This window comes from Chroicocephalus ridibundus, chromosome 3 (assembly GCF_963924245.1).
Source record: "Chroicocephalus ridibundus chromosome 3, bChrRid1.1, whole genome shotgun sequence".
Lineage (NCBI taxonomy): Eukaryota > Metazoa > Chordata > Aves > Charadriiformes > Laridae > Chroicocephalus > Chroicocephalus ridibundus.
Window position 1 is genome coordinate 46739712 of NC_086286.1, and position 14980 is coordinate 46754691.

Below are 14980 nucleotides of genomic sequence, written 5' to 3' on the forward strand. Positions count from 1 at the left end.
ACAGTTGACCCATCCTTAAAAACAACGTGGCCTTCTAAAGCTTGCCTCTGACACTCAAAGTCCTCATGGTTAGAGCAGATGTTATCTGTTGACCAGGTGTTGCGGGCGGAGTGATTAACTTCACTTGTAAGAGAGAAGTAGTGATAAACATAAAACAGTGATTTAACAAAGTTAGTAGTGAATGCGACAGTGTTTTACGAGATTCGATGGCAGGGTACACTTGGTTATTTACTGCATAGAGGCCAGGGTCAGACAAGCTGTCAGGGAGACCCTCTTGTTGAGTCACGAGGTTCAGAAAGCAAGGGGGTCTTGCTTTCTAAACTCCTTCTCAGAGGGGAGTCTAGGTGCGGCTGGATCCAATCCTATTCCCAGACTTGGTCAATGGTTTATGTCTAAAGGATTATATATGCGCAATCAATCCTTATATCACTTAGCTAAGATTTCAAAGTTTAGCATGCGATTAGTCATTTACCGAGAATCTGTTGCAGCAAGGAATCTCTCAACCTCGAGGAGCAGAACCTTAAGCGAGCATCCCCACTCAAGGGGAGATCCTGTCGTGCAGCCCACTGCCGTGCAGGAGAGCTCAAAGGGCTCTTGGGCTGTCCACTATTTGCAGAGTAAGATAATTGACCTATAGTCATACTCGCATGGGAACAAGATACCCAGGTCCCCACTCCAGGCAGTGTTTTGACTACGTTGCCAGCCATCCCCCGTAGTTCAAGTGCAACTCATAACAACTCCCGCCGATGGCCATGGCTTGAGCAGGAGCCGGGGAGGGAAAGGGGGACAAGGGGAGAGCACACCGCCACACCAGGATGGCTCCATCCTTCTTTTCTGCTTTGGAGCCAGTATCTGGAAAGGAGAAGAGGATATGCCTGGAAGGAGCAGGCTACGTGTTAGCCATATATCCAGAAGGTCAGATGATCAGACTGGTGTGTCCTGCCACCCTCAAGAACCAACAGGCTGTCTGGTTCTTAGTGGGAGCTTGAGCTAATACTAGGGCACCTTGGTGTCTCTGGGCAACCATGGAAGTAAGTGCTGGTAAGTTAAATTGGTTTTCTAAAGGGCACAAAGATCCTGGGATGGAATGTATTGATATTGGGGCAGCGCTCTCCCCGTGCTTTTTGTCATAAAATGTGAAGCAGGGAAAACAATTGGCTCCTGTGTAGAATCCCTCCCTTCGTTTTTGACTGTTTGCAGGATAGTGTTTGTTATGAGACTCTGCCAAGGTCGGGAGCAGTGTTTTCTCTGCTGGGTTGCTCTCAAAAATTTTCAGCAGACCTGATAATGCTTGTCATTAGACTGTAGATCTTTCACAGATGGATGTCTCCTACCTTGGGCAGCATATTTGCAATAAAACCAGTGATCTCGCCCTGATTTTAAAGAAAAAAATTAAGATTGCAGTCTGGCAGAACCAGCAATGGCTCAGACTCAGGATCCTTCACAGCCTTTCCTTTTTTTCAATCTTACTGTTCAAATTCTGCCTCCCCAACTCCTGGTAATGCTGCAAATGTTGTGCGCTTGGTCTCCACCTGTGACAACACAAGCTTTGTTGTTGATTGATACAGCAGGGATTTTGTAAATTCAAAGTATTCATAGTATTGTAGTATTTGTAGTCGCCAAAGTATTTGTGGATGTCATTACTCTGTGCTTTTGAAGAAATGCTGCTGTAAGACTGATTCACTGGAGCAGCATAGATTATCTTCAGTTTGGGGAACTTAACTGCATTTTCCTTTCTTCTTGGAAGACCACATTATTTTTGCTACTATCAAATAATACCACAAGGCTGTTTAGGGCCCATGCAGTGCAGCTGTGCTCTTCTGAAGCTTCACCAGACTCAGGGACCAAAGACATGGAGCTAATGATTAGCTAGACATGCCGTCCTTTGCACCAGGCCCAAATGCAGTCTGCTGCTAATCACCTTTCATTGCCTGTAAGGTGTGAGAGTGGTCATTTATTTCCAGTGGGAAGTGCACGAACAGGAAGCACTTTGCCACGAGGCAGAGCTTTGTGGGCAGTCTTGGGTGCCTGATGCAAGGCTTCTTCCATTACTTCCCAAAATGATTGTCTCTTCTGGCAGAGTTCAGGCACTGGGAGTGGTTTTGTTTTCTGGCTAAATAGAAGTCTGCTGCAGCCAGGACCTTCCAATTTAACATCTTTCAATGAATGTCAGGATTCGCATATACCAAAGCTCTTTTTTCTTTTTAACTCGGTGTGTGAAGGTCATACAAAATAATTCATTCGCTGCCCTTTGCTGGGTGTCTTCCAAAGGTAGAGTGCCTGTCTTTTGCTATCTAAGGGGATTAGCATTCTGGCTTTTCTTTTTTTTTTCCAGTGTTGAAAGGTTAACATTTGTATTCTTTTCGGAATACAAAGGAAATGTGTCATTGCAGAGGCACATAGCGGAGTTAAGTTTTCAGGGGTGGCACTGCAGATAGCATCTGGGCACGCAGGTACTGAGGCCAATTGGGAACGGGGCATCAGCTCTAGATTTCAGGCCTGTCTCCTCGGGACAAGGTAGCGCTCGCTGGTCCTGCCAGCCCATCATTTTGCCGTAGACGTCCATGGGACAGTCGCCGAACGTGCCGAGGCTGCGGTAGCTTTGTGCGCAGCAGCAATGAAAGCTGTGAATCTGCGGCCCTCAGCTGAAAACACCAGCTTTTCCCAGCAAAGACTAGTTTGTCCTAAACTTCCTTTTGGTGGATTTTCTTTCCCTTTTCCCCTTGCCTTCTGACACCCGTCTTTCACAGACCAAGCGGCGTGCAGTTGTCAAGCTTGGCTGTAAAGCGCTGAAAGGAAACTGTCCCCCGTGTTCGGGCAGCAGTGCCCGCTGCCCCGGGGGCGGGCACCGGCGGGGGCCCTGCAGAGCCCCGGGGCTTCTGGCTTCCCGGAGCCGGTGCCACTAGATGGCAATGTGGTTCTCCTGCAGCTGGGACTCCCCTCTTCTTTCCTGTAAAATTTCGTGCTTTTTCTGTATTTATCTCTGCCAAACTGATGATTGCACCCACCACCCCGGCAAGAGAACAGAACAAAATCATTTCATAGAACATTACAGCTGTTGTGCCTTTTTCTTTTCTGTCTTTTTTCCTTCCCCCCCCCCCCCGAGTTCTTTGTCCCACAGCAGGGTGCAGAGGTTTAAAAACCTTCTTTCTTAATCGCTCTCCTTCTAAAAACAGAGAAAACACAGCCTCTTGGGAGCAATTAGCTGTGAGAAAAGCATTTCTCAAACAATTGCCAGGAAATATTGTCTTGACCGATATTCCTGATGTAACGCTGTCGTTCTCAGTACTGTTATTCTAAGATACTCGACTGCAAAAACAGCAGGGTACAGATCTGTAATGTACGATCTGCAGCTTACCACCTACCTTTACCTTTTTATATCCGTTTACTTTCAGTTTGTGTCCTCCCCACACCCCCTGTAGCTATTCTGTTTAGGAGAGTGAAGGATTATTTGTGACTCCCCTCTTGTGACTAGTGTATCAGGCCAAGGCTGTGACAAGACACGGCTGAAAATTAAGGTTATGCCTCTGCTGCCCGGGTTCCTGATTGAAATTCAGTGGCAGTGTGTTGCGGAGGAGGTCAGGCTGCACGCTTACAGCGATCCCTCCCAGCCTTAAAACCCAGCAGCCTGAGAGTACGTGAGGTTGCTGAAGCCCGAATTTCAGTGGGAGCAGCTGGAGAGCAGGTATACATGAAGCAGGCAGAGAGGCACACTGAGAGGGGGGTCTCAACCCTGAAGGCTGTCTCCCCAGCGTTGTATTCATGGAAGACAGACCTGGCTGTAGGGTGGGGAGAGGCTGGAGGAGCCGGTGTTAGCAGTGGCTAGGAACTGCTGCTGGCTAGCCAGCTAGCTCGGTGGACACTCATGCATGCCCGTTTGCATGCACAACCATAGCTGTTTGTATTGTGCGGTTCAAATTTTGTCCCTCTTTACATAAATTCATGGAGATTTGAGAAGCAAGCCTCGCTCTGTGGGACAGGGTGTGAACTGAAGCACCTTCTGGAAGACAGACAGCAGTGTAATCCTTTCATTCAACCCTGTCTGCAGCTGCTTTTTATAAACTTGGCATAAATACGTACTCAGTGAGGCCAGGCCTGTGTAGCTGGAAAATATTTTCCACCATCCAAAAAAACAGAAGATTGGAAAAAGAGCCCAGAAATTGTGCATAACATGGAATGGCCTCGCTTGTGGTTTTTTTCCATGACTTCCTCAGCTCATTTTTCTGCTGCCAATTTTAGAAGCCCATAAGTCATACTTGTTAAACTTTCTCAGTTAAAATGTAACTCTAAGAACAAAGTCATATGATATGTTACAGCCAAATAATCCTTCCAGAGCCTCCGACTGGAGAAAAGCTACCCTGATCTGGCCAGCTTGCCAACCTACATGGGCTCCTGTCCCAGGAGAGGCATGGCTGAGGGGGCAGGTTGGCAGCCTGTGCCCCAGCCCCATTGCCCCCCCCCCCACGTGAAGGCTTCTCTGTGGACTTCATCAATCCTTTCTCCCTGCTTTTCAGCAATCCTTTCTCCCTGCTTTTGCTAGCGTAGGCAGGCCCATGGTGGGTTATGTTGCAGGACGGTCCTTGCAGAAATTCCAGCTCCTCCTCTGGAAGGACTTCAAGCAGGAGGTGAAGCGGAGGAGGGAGCTCAGGGGCTGGTGGGGTCGGGCAATGGAGGACTGAGATGCCATTGTAGGAAGGTCCCGCTGCCCGAGGGGTGAAGGAGCCGAGGGGTGAGGAGGCAGCAGGTTGCCAAGAGCGAAAGTCAATTTGCTGGAGGATTTGAAGAAAGGGCATCCTCACTTGAGTGCATTTTTAAGCATTGAATCGATATGGAAGTAGTCGCATGCCAGGAGCAATATTTTTGTTTGCCCGTTTTGCTCTCTTTTATCAAGTGATTGTGCTTACACCAGGCCCCAGGTGGTTGTCTTGAAGCGCCATCCCTTGTCCAGGTTCCGCTCTGTCCCCTTGCACACAACAAGTCCTGGTCACCACTGCAGGGATGTCACTCTAAATTTAAACTGGGACAGTGTCCGAGAGCAGGATTTGGCCATCAGCCCTGCTGGCAGTGGTGCCACAGCCGCCACCTCCCTGCTGCAGTGTGGCCCCGGGGATGGCAGTCCCGGCCTGGGCTCCGGCGACATGGTGGTTTGGGAAGGCGGAGAGTGGTGGTCTCCCACCAGGGTGGCCTTGGGCAGCCTCTGTGCGAGTCCGGCAGGGCACGAGGGACCAGAGCAGGCAGGGGAGAGGAGGGAGTGGAGCCATGAGGGGCTTCTTTCTTGGTCCACTCACGCTTCCAGCCCTGCCACCCCCTCATGCCGGGGGTGGAGCAGCATGGAGAATCTCCATCTGGAAAAAAAAATAATATAAAAAATAAGAAAATACCTATTTTTTTCCCCCTAAAAATCAGCTTTTGAGTTTCGTTCTGGCCCTCGGCGTAAACTGGGAGAGCGTCTGGAGGAAGCCGGGGGAATCACGCTGCTGCAGAGCGGCTGCCAGAGCAGCGGGCCCCAGAGACGGGCTTTCTGCGGCAGGGCAAAACGCCCTCGCGAAGCCTGTGTGGTCTTCACGGGAAGGGAGGAACTGAGCAAACCCACTGGAAACCGGCAAGGGTGTTGTAATGTTTTTTGGACAGCCGGTTTCAAAAACCAGCGACTGCCTCTCTCTCCCTCTCTCTCTCTCTCTCTCCCCCCCCATCTCCCCTGGCAGCCGCTTCCCGTGCCATGACATGGAGGGAGGTGGTGGTGACTGATGTAACCGCGGCCGGGGAGAGTCACTTGCCCAATGCTTGGAGGCTGGCCGCCGGCCAGAGAAATTTGCTAAGGCCAGGTTTTCTCACAAGGGGCTCCCTGTCCCTGCGCGCATACCTGTAACTGGGCCAGGTGCTTGGCACGGCCGCCTCCATGGCCCAGCACACCAGGCGGCGGGGCGACCCGAGCCAGGAGGAGGAGGAGAAGAAGAAGAAAAGGAAGAAAATTTTTTGCTCTTGCCCCGCGTGAATGCAGACCCGCATAACGTCCCTAGGCACGCGTTGTTTGTGTCACCATATTGTAATTAATAACGATGGCTGTTCGCTGAAGCCAGCTGTTCTTTGTGCTAATGGTGGGAGGCATGGGAGGAGAGGGTGAGGAGAGGCCTGGCAGTATATTTTTTTTTTGCTGGATCACCACCTTTAAGTTATTGTGACAGACCTTTAAAAGGATGCCTTTGTATGAACCGGAATATAATGCTCAGCTGGGCTGCAAAATTCTGGCTCTGTTGAGAAGAGAGATCCTTTCATATCGATTGTCATTTTGTATGCAGTTCAGGCACCGACTTGTAGAAAATCTGGGCCAGGAGAGATATCATTAGGTATTTATGGGGGTTTGGTTGGCTCAGCAGTCAGTTTTTCCATTGTCATGCCGTGACAGTAGTGCATTACATACACCCTCAGGAGACATCCTTCTGCTTCCACAACAATAAAGGACTTTTTTTCTTTTTCTGACTCATCTTCAGCTTGAAGGAAAAAAAACCCAACCAAAACACCACCAGTAAATACAATTAGCAACAGGCAGATATACTGTATGTAGCTTTCAGAACCCATTGGGATAGTTCCTGTTAAAATGTACGCTCGCAGTTGCTCACCCCCATGCTTAGATGTCCTGACGTTTTCCTCCAGCTGCATTCCTGATTATACTTAGATGTTTTAACATAGCCTGGTGATGTTGCAGGCTGAGGAGCCATTTCTAGTTTGGATAAAGAGGAGGAATACATTTAACGCTGGGATTGTCTTTCATGCACGCACAGGAGGTTTGGCCAGGCTCGCAGCTCACGAGGCAGAGGAGTACAAATGGCTGCGCCGCGCGGGATGCGGGGTCCCCTTAGCTCTTTATCCTGCCTCTGACAGGGGCCAGCAGCAGATGCTGCAGGACGGAGGACAAGAAACAGAGCAAGTCTAGACTGATCCTGCCCCAGTGTGCCCTCCTGGCTCCCAGCACAGCTATTCTCGCTCACTGAGGGGCAAGGGAAGAGGCAACTACTGCCTTAGTCCTGTTCCCCAGCCTCTTTGTGTCCCCACTGTTTGCTTTGCTTCCCAGACGTGGCTCTGCATGGGATGGAAAGCAGACCCAGGTCTGCTCTGCTTCGCTTTGGATCCACACGGTCACGTGAGGATTTCTGGGTTAAACGCGTCCTGTCCCCCTCAGTGTTTCCCTTATGTAAGTGCGATGGAGCCGGGAGCAGGTGGCGTGCAGCTGGGCTCTGCTCTCTGCCAGGTGGGTGTTCCCTTACATCGCAAGCCGAAGTCCACTCCGTCCCAGTTAGGGGCTGCCTCCCGTCCCGTCTGTGCCATTGGAGCACAGCGAAGCCGGGACCTAAACTTTGGGTCCCTATTTCACCTCGGGGCGAAGGATGACGCCAGTCACATGGCTGCGAGCGGGCCGACTGCGAGATTAGTACGGCTTTGTTTATTTATTTATTTTAACCTGTGACTAAGATGGGGGAGTATTTGGACGGGAGCTGCTCCTCCCAGAAAAGTGCTGTTTATATTTCAGTCTCCCGAGCAGGGTCAGTCGGATCGGCAGTGCTCACAACCCGGCAGTGGCATGTGGGCTCTGCTGGCATGTCCTCACGTAACCTGGCGTTCACGCTGCCGGACAGAGTGTGGGCTGGGTGTTTGCTCATCCCGAGCGCAAACGGCCAGAAATTTTCCTCTGTATTCCTGATGGCTGAACTCAGAAGGGTGGAGGAGAGGAAGAGCAAGCTTTCATCTGGAAGTGGCCGGGCGTTGCGTAGGGCCGTATCGGGGCTAACACCGGGGAAAAACGTGACCGTGTGGGTGGGGTGATGGCTCTATAGCCACAGACAATATTGCAGGGCTCACCAGTGCAGCATGTGTTTAGCACAGTCACTAGTAACACTGCTGTGTGTGTAAGCGAGTCAGTACCTGCTGCCATGTGATCAAAAGGAGAGATGCTTTTAGAAACACGCGAGGGTGGCGTGAATAAACAAGTCAGCTGAAGTATCCTTAGCTTGTAGGGCACCTGTGGGCTAGTAGACACCAGTGAAACAGTGCACAGAAAATCCTCAAATATCGAGCTGGTGTTTATTTCCATTATCTCTACCTAATTCCACCTGTGTAAGCTACTTATTTCTTGGAGATCTTGTCAATTCAAGACCCTGGGTGTAGGCATACCTAATCCCTGGGGGAAGGGCAGAGCTCAGCCAACTTTGAGGGAAAATGATTTCCCAAAGTGAGGGTCTTGTTCCCTATGGCAGGGCAGAGGGCAATACATAGCCAAGAAGCATTTAAAGCCTAGAGCTTTAAATAGCACCTGACTAGGTGGCTGGCGAACTAATGATATATGGGCAAAGAGGATTTTGTATTCTTGAGCTAAGGAGCAAAGCTTGGAGAATTCTGTCCCCATATGTCATCACTTGCTAAAACAAGTCTCCTGGAAATGTAAAAAAGTCTGTCTCTGTCCACTCCTTGCCCTTTAGCAATATAAGTAGCACAACTTCATCTGAGTTTTGTGATAAATAAATGAGTAATCCTGCCTCCAAGGCTGTCTGGGACTTCTGCACCACATCCTTGCTCCAGCTTGTACCACAGTACAGTATTTTACAATGTCTGGGATGGAGAAGATTTCTGTGTAGCGTGCTGTGGTATGTTCACTGGTCACAGCATTGTCTGTGTGGTGAGAAATAGGGCAAGACTCCTCTCAAGCCGTTGGTCTTGGGCATTTTGTGTTTTAGCACTCTAATTCTTCATCGAATCGCCTGGGCAGCTGACGACTGAGGTCAGGCCTGTTGGCCTTTAGATGGCAAACTAAAACCTGGGGGTTTTTTTTGATACGAGTTAGTAAACGAGGTATAGGCCAAAAATTCTTTTAGGCTCTCATGGCACGGCCTAGAAAACGGGAAGAAACCAATGCCAGCCCTTATGCAGTATATGCTGAGGGTGGTTTTTTTTCCAGCAGGGAGGACTTTAACATCCTAAACCAGCAGCTCAGCCATGGCAGCGCAGCTGAAACCCTCTGGAGAAAGGGGACTGTGGAAACTTTCCATTGTGTTGGTGATACCTCCTGGTCAGGGCCTGGCAGCTGTGGGACTGCAGGGAAAGTTTGTGTGGTGCGTGCTCATGTGTTTAGTGAAGGATCTGCAGGCTACAAGCTGCCAGCGCCCTCCTTTCATGAGCTTCTTAAACTGTATCTTAAAATATCATAAAGATGGGGTATTTCCCAAGGAGGCAACTGTGCAAAACCGGTGTAAATGAGACCAGGCTTATGGGGTTCTGTTCTCCAAATGAGTTTTATATTGAGGTTAGTGGAGGCAAAGGTGTGTCAGTCTTCAAGTGGATGGGTTTTTTTTGCCGCTGCTTGATCACAATGGGGAACCCCGGGGACGCCTTCCTCAATGAGTTGGCTACCTGTACCTTGTCTGATTTACGTCCCTCTGGCTCGCGCTGACGCACAGCCTGGCGTCGGCAAGCTTTCTCGGTGTCTAGAGCGCTGCTTCCATTTGGTTAAAGCAAGTAAAGTGTCTTTCAGAGAGAAGGAATGGGGTTAGGAAGAGGAAGCTGTGTGAGTCTTGGTTTGCCTTACTGAATCAGCCGGGCTTGGTTTGGTAATTCCCTCTCTCTAGGCCCAGAGTTTCAGTGGTTTCAGGTTCCAGCCCAGCGCAGCATCAATAAGTTCATTCTTCCAGGAAGGTCAAATTTAACTTTCACTCCATGCCTCCCCTTCTCCCTGGGAGAGTAAGGCTGTTTAACGGCAGCAAGGGTTCAGGGTACAGCCTGAGCCGGGGGAAGCACCTTTGCTGTCTCTTGTCCTTGTGCAAGCAGGCAGGGACGGCTCTCGCTTTCCCCCACGTAACCACCGAAGTGTCCAGCTGCCCCTACGAGAATTCAGCTGCCTGCACCTCGAACAGAGGCCGAGGCCAGTTGCAAGTGCTTGGGACCTCCCAGGATCGTCCCTCGGCTTAGTTTTCCCCCTGGCCCCACCGGCTCAGGAGGAGCCCCGTGCAGTAGCGATAGATTTGGAGGACGTGCTTTTACTGACAGTGGCTAAAGAGAACCTGAGGTGTCTGATGACAGCCTATTTGTGTCTTAAAGCTGCTCTGTGGTATTGAAGGGCAATTATTGAAATGAATAAATAAATGGACCGAAATAAAATTCAGGAAAGAAAACAGCTCAACAGGAAAGTTATGAACGTAGCCGTCAGCCTGGTTTCGTTCATTTTGGGATGGGTGACAGTCGCAGGCACAGAATTCAGTGACATTCAAACCTTTCTCTACAGGTGAAGGGACACAAAATGGGATCTAATTTGTTCGTCATGGGGCATCACTTTCTGGCATTCTTTTTTTTCCTTGGCAAGAAACTGTGGGTAATTTATGTCAATGTCATCAAAGACACATTCTTGTTCCTCTCACAACTGTGACCTTGTATCCAGCTAAAAGAGTTATAGTGGGTAACCAGTGAGATGCTCAGCTTCTCCACAGGGCAGATTTTCCAAGCAGCAGCTCTGCTGGCAGGGCTACCTGCCATGCTGTCCGGTGGCCAAGTGATTCTGGGAAAACGCGGGCAGTGACGCCACAGACCAGTAAGGACGGAGGTGAATTCCTGGAAGACGCCTACCAAGAGCAAGCAGCCCATGGTGTGGCGTACCGTGGGATGCGCTACTGTAGGGACAACTGAAACGTGGTAGGAGGGGTCAGACCAGTCGCACCGGCACGTCGCAGCGTGCTGTCCGCACAGCGGGCAGCAACCTTACTGAACCAGTCGCAGAAAATTGGCTGCCTTGGCCAGGAGGAAACAGCTTAGCTGTCACAGCTTTCACTCAGAATTAGCTATGAGCTGGCCAGGCATAAATTGCTTTTAGAGTTAGTCCTGCCAGCTGCATTACCAACAAAGCAAAAATTGTCTGAGGAACAAGGCTCGGGTTCACACGCTTAAACCCTACCTGTCATAAGGTTGCTAAACTTTTCCCTAGGGCTGGTACTCCAATATTTACTGTATTGGCAGGCTGTCTCTTCTGCTCGACTGCTGCATGATCATATTATAACGTGTCCTGGTGACAAGGGCTAAACTCAGATTGAACTGCGTAAAGAGATAACTGTGGTCTTGATCGCTCCACGGTGAAAGCAGAGTAAATTACTGGATGCCAAATGAGTTATTGCCTGTTTATTTCAGATTAAACAAGCTTAGAATCTGGCCTTCAGATCATGTTATTTCTCTAATTCAATTGGGTCTTATTTATAAATTCATATAGTGGTCAAAATGATCCAATAAATGCCAGCACACAATCCCAGCACTTGAAAAACATTGATTGTATATATTGGCACTTTTCCTATTTGCTGACTGCAGGACAAATAGGTTTCGTATTGGGACATCAAAGTCTGTTTCAGCAACTGGGTGCATGACAAAGCCACGTTATAATCTGGGTACTGATTACGGCATTGAAACATGTTGGCTCAGCACATTGGTAGATTTGGATACGTGGATAGATCAACTTTTTAGTGGCCTATGGCTTGATTTCAGCCTGGAGAAGGTTGTCAGCATATTTGTGCTAATTAAGGAAACAGCATGGGAAACTCCTTTCCACTGCAGATACAGCCAGAGCTCCGGAAATGTCATTGCTCCTCGGTGTTTTTTGTAACAGCCAGTTTGTCTTGAAGTAGAGAAGCAGCTTTGTGTCTTTACTCATTTCTAAACCATGCTGAAGCTTGTTTGGGTCTTGTCCAAGTCTTGTGTTTTTACCTGTTTCTGGAGGACGGATTGAACGGCTGGGTCACAAACACATTAAAAGAGCGTTTCAGCTGTATTTGGGGCTGGCAGCGCAAGGGTAGGTTCTCTGCCTTGATTGGGTTTATTTGTAACGCTGACAGTAACTGAACACCAAGAAATGTCACAACCAAAAGTCTGTGCTCACGCTTTGCTGGAAGAACTTCCTTGCTGCTGAAAATAACGCTTTTGCCCAACAGTGACTCTTTTCTTTCATTCAGGCAGTGTTTTGGATATGTTATGCTACTTATGTTATGCTACTCTTAACGTATTCCCATGTGCAAGTTCCCGAGAAGGCAGGCCGAAACGGTGCCAACTCAATTAAGTTCTTTCTGTTACACTGAGTCAGCTACTGTGATTTTACCTTTGCTCTTGGTCGAAGTATTACACTCTATTATCTTTTTGTTCTTGTTTTAAACATAAGAAATTGCAATACAAGTGTTTGTTCCGTGTGCCCACATTTCCTCCTACTTCAATGACAAAACCAGCACATTACTTTTATTATTAATAAGACAGGTACACCTAGAAGCCCTTGATGTTTTCCCAAGGGATTCACAGCCCAAACATAAAGGACAAACAAAAATGGGAGAAATTAAGTGCCTTTATTTGCATTTATGAACAGGGAGCTGAGGTAACCACAATTAAAGGGGCACTTAGTTCCTTCTTATTGGAAGGCCAAGCAAAGGAGTCTTCAGCGAGGCTAAAAATAGACCCAGGACCAGCAGGTCTCTGTTCTGCAGGCGGCTCTGGACACGGTTCTGCTCACCGGCCCCAGCAGTGCCCGGTCCAGCACAGCCATATGTCCACGTGCCCCTCCGCCTGAGCTCAGGCCAGCAGCCCAGGTCTTTGCCAGCACCTTCACTAGGTCAGCACGGTTCTCCTGTTCCCAGTGCAAGGTGCTCCCAGAGCTGCTGGCCTTCTGCCCCCTCCGCCTTAATAAGAGTTCTTGCTGAATCAACGCCTGCAGGGAGGGCTTGTGGTGGCTGCTCGTCTTGACCATTGAAGGCCTCCAGAATGGCAGCTGCTGAGAAACGGGTGCTGCGTGTAGAAGGTCATGGCAGACCTTCCCCAGGTTCCAGTCCAGTTTTGCAGCTCTTGCAAGCTGAAGGTGGAGCCAGCTATAACCTGACTTACCTTCCTTGGCATTTTGAAGTCTGGTGAAACATGATGCATAATGACACTTATTCTGCCTTTGCAAGTAGGAGACTGCCTTTATGCCGAAGTGTCTCATCGGTGAACCTCACCTCAGTGCAGAATGCTTATTCAGATGTAACCACGAAAATGAGGGCTGGCTAAATAATGCCTCCGACTGAAAGGATCCACTGAAGCTCATTATAATGATCTTAATGACTTCCAATTCAGCAGTGTCTGTGATAGCAGAGTGCAAAGGTAATTATGGAAGTGCTAAATACTATTATTATTTGATATTAGTGACAGGGTGGGGGTGAGACCTGGTGAGTCCTTCCCCCCTCTGGCCTGGAGAGGAATGAGGGTTGCCCCCTTCCCTCCACCCCTCTTGAGGCCTGGGAAGGAAGGACTGTGCAGGCAGGGTGGAGCCAGGACTGCTTCCTCTTCCAGCTGTGGCAACCTTGTCTCTTACTTTGCCTCCGTGGTGTCAGGAGGTGGCTCCTTTGCACAGCAGGAGCTTTGGTGCACGTGCGGCCAACTGGGAGAAAAGAGAAATGCCCCCACACCACCCTTCCTGCTTCCGTCTTGGCAGCAGAGGAAGCAAACATGCCGTCTCTCTCTGTCCCCCGCTGGTTTTGCTGGTCTTTTCCTCATTTTACTCTGTCTCTGCTGTGGCCCTTTAGTACTACCTGATGTTGCTGGATTTTGCTTTCATGCTCTCTCCTCACCTGTTTGATCTCAGCTGGCCCCCACCAGCACAAGTGCTCCTTGTCTTGCACGGGATTTCCGTTTCCTCTGTGTTGGCGGCTCAGACTCTGAGCACGAGGAGAGGAGCATTCAAACCTGGATTTTTAGGGGTCCCGGACCAGTTAACCTCCTGAAGGTCCCTTCCAGCCTCCATTATTCTGTGATTTGGAGACCCTGGCTCGCTACTGACGTTGTTCTAGCCCGGGAAAGTGCTAACCCTTTGACCCATGAGGAGTTTTTAAGGAAACAGTGATAACTTACATGGTTAACAATTTGCTGCCTGACTTTTGTGGGGGGCCCAAGAGACCACATGATCTGTGGGAACCCTCCGTGCTGCCAACGTCCATATGGCAAAGCCGCAAGCACCATCCTGGCAGGTCCTCCCCCGTCATGGGTGAAATGGTGAGAGCGCATTCGACTGGCTCTGCTCACTGACCATGCCAGCCTGCGCCAGGAGAAACCTGTGCGGAGATGATTCAGACTCAAATGATTACTTGACCCAAAGGAAGGCTTGATGATACACTGAGGCAGGGACACACCAGCAGTGATTATAAAATGATTCACTGCCTGTGCTCTGCCATTCAAAACATCCTCTGTATTGCACAGGCAGGGCCATTCACAGAGGCTGCAATGAGGAAGTGATATTTGCACCTTTAGCTGCCACCTTCTCACCGAACCTTTCAGCCACTGCCTCTGGCGTGACGTAGAGCTTGTCTCCCTCTGGTCACGCTGACACCGGAGAGGTTTGCTGACAGGGAGCATCTCCCTGACACTGCCGTGTGGCTACAGCCTGCTGATAACGTCCATCCTTGCCCCAAGAGGGTTTGGCCAAAAGTCTACCGCAGCCACACATCCCAGTGTCCCCACGACACCATCCTGTGCAGTGTGGAAGCACTTAATTAGTCTGTAATGCTAAACTGAGGGGCAGCTGGGAACCCGCAGTCAAAGTCCTGTAATTCTCTGTGCTCCAGCCTGTAATTTGCGCATCATTCTTCAAAACCCTCATAATTCTTTGCACTGCTGTTCCCACTTCCATTTTTCCTGCTGTCAGAAACGTGGAGCTCACACAGACCAGACTGCTTCTGTGTTTCCTTTATAGACGGGCACATAGCCTGCTGTCTCTCTTAATTTCTCACGCCGCTCTCTATACTTTCTTTCTTCCTTCCTGTTCCTCCCACCTTCTTGTCCTTCACTCTTCCTCTCTTCCAGATTTTCTCCTGACAGATACATGCACTCATATGGTTTCACCAGTGTGGTCTGAGTGCACCGACATCATCTGTCTTGTCCTGATAAATGCTTCCCGAAGCGCTGATATTACTGCATGGAGAGCAGGGAAGTCCTCAGCGCCTGG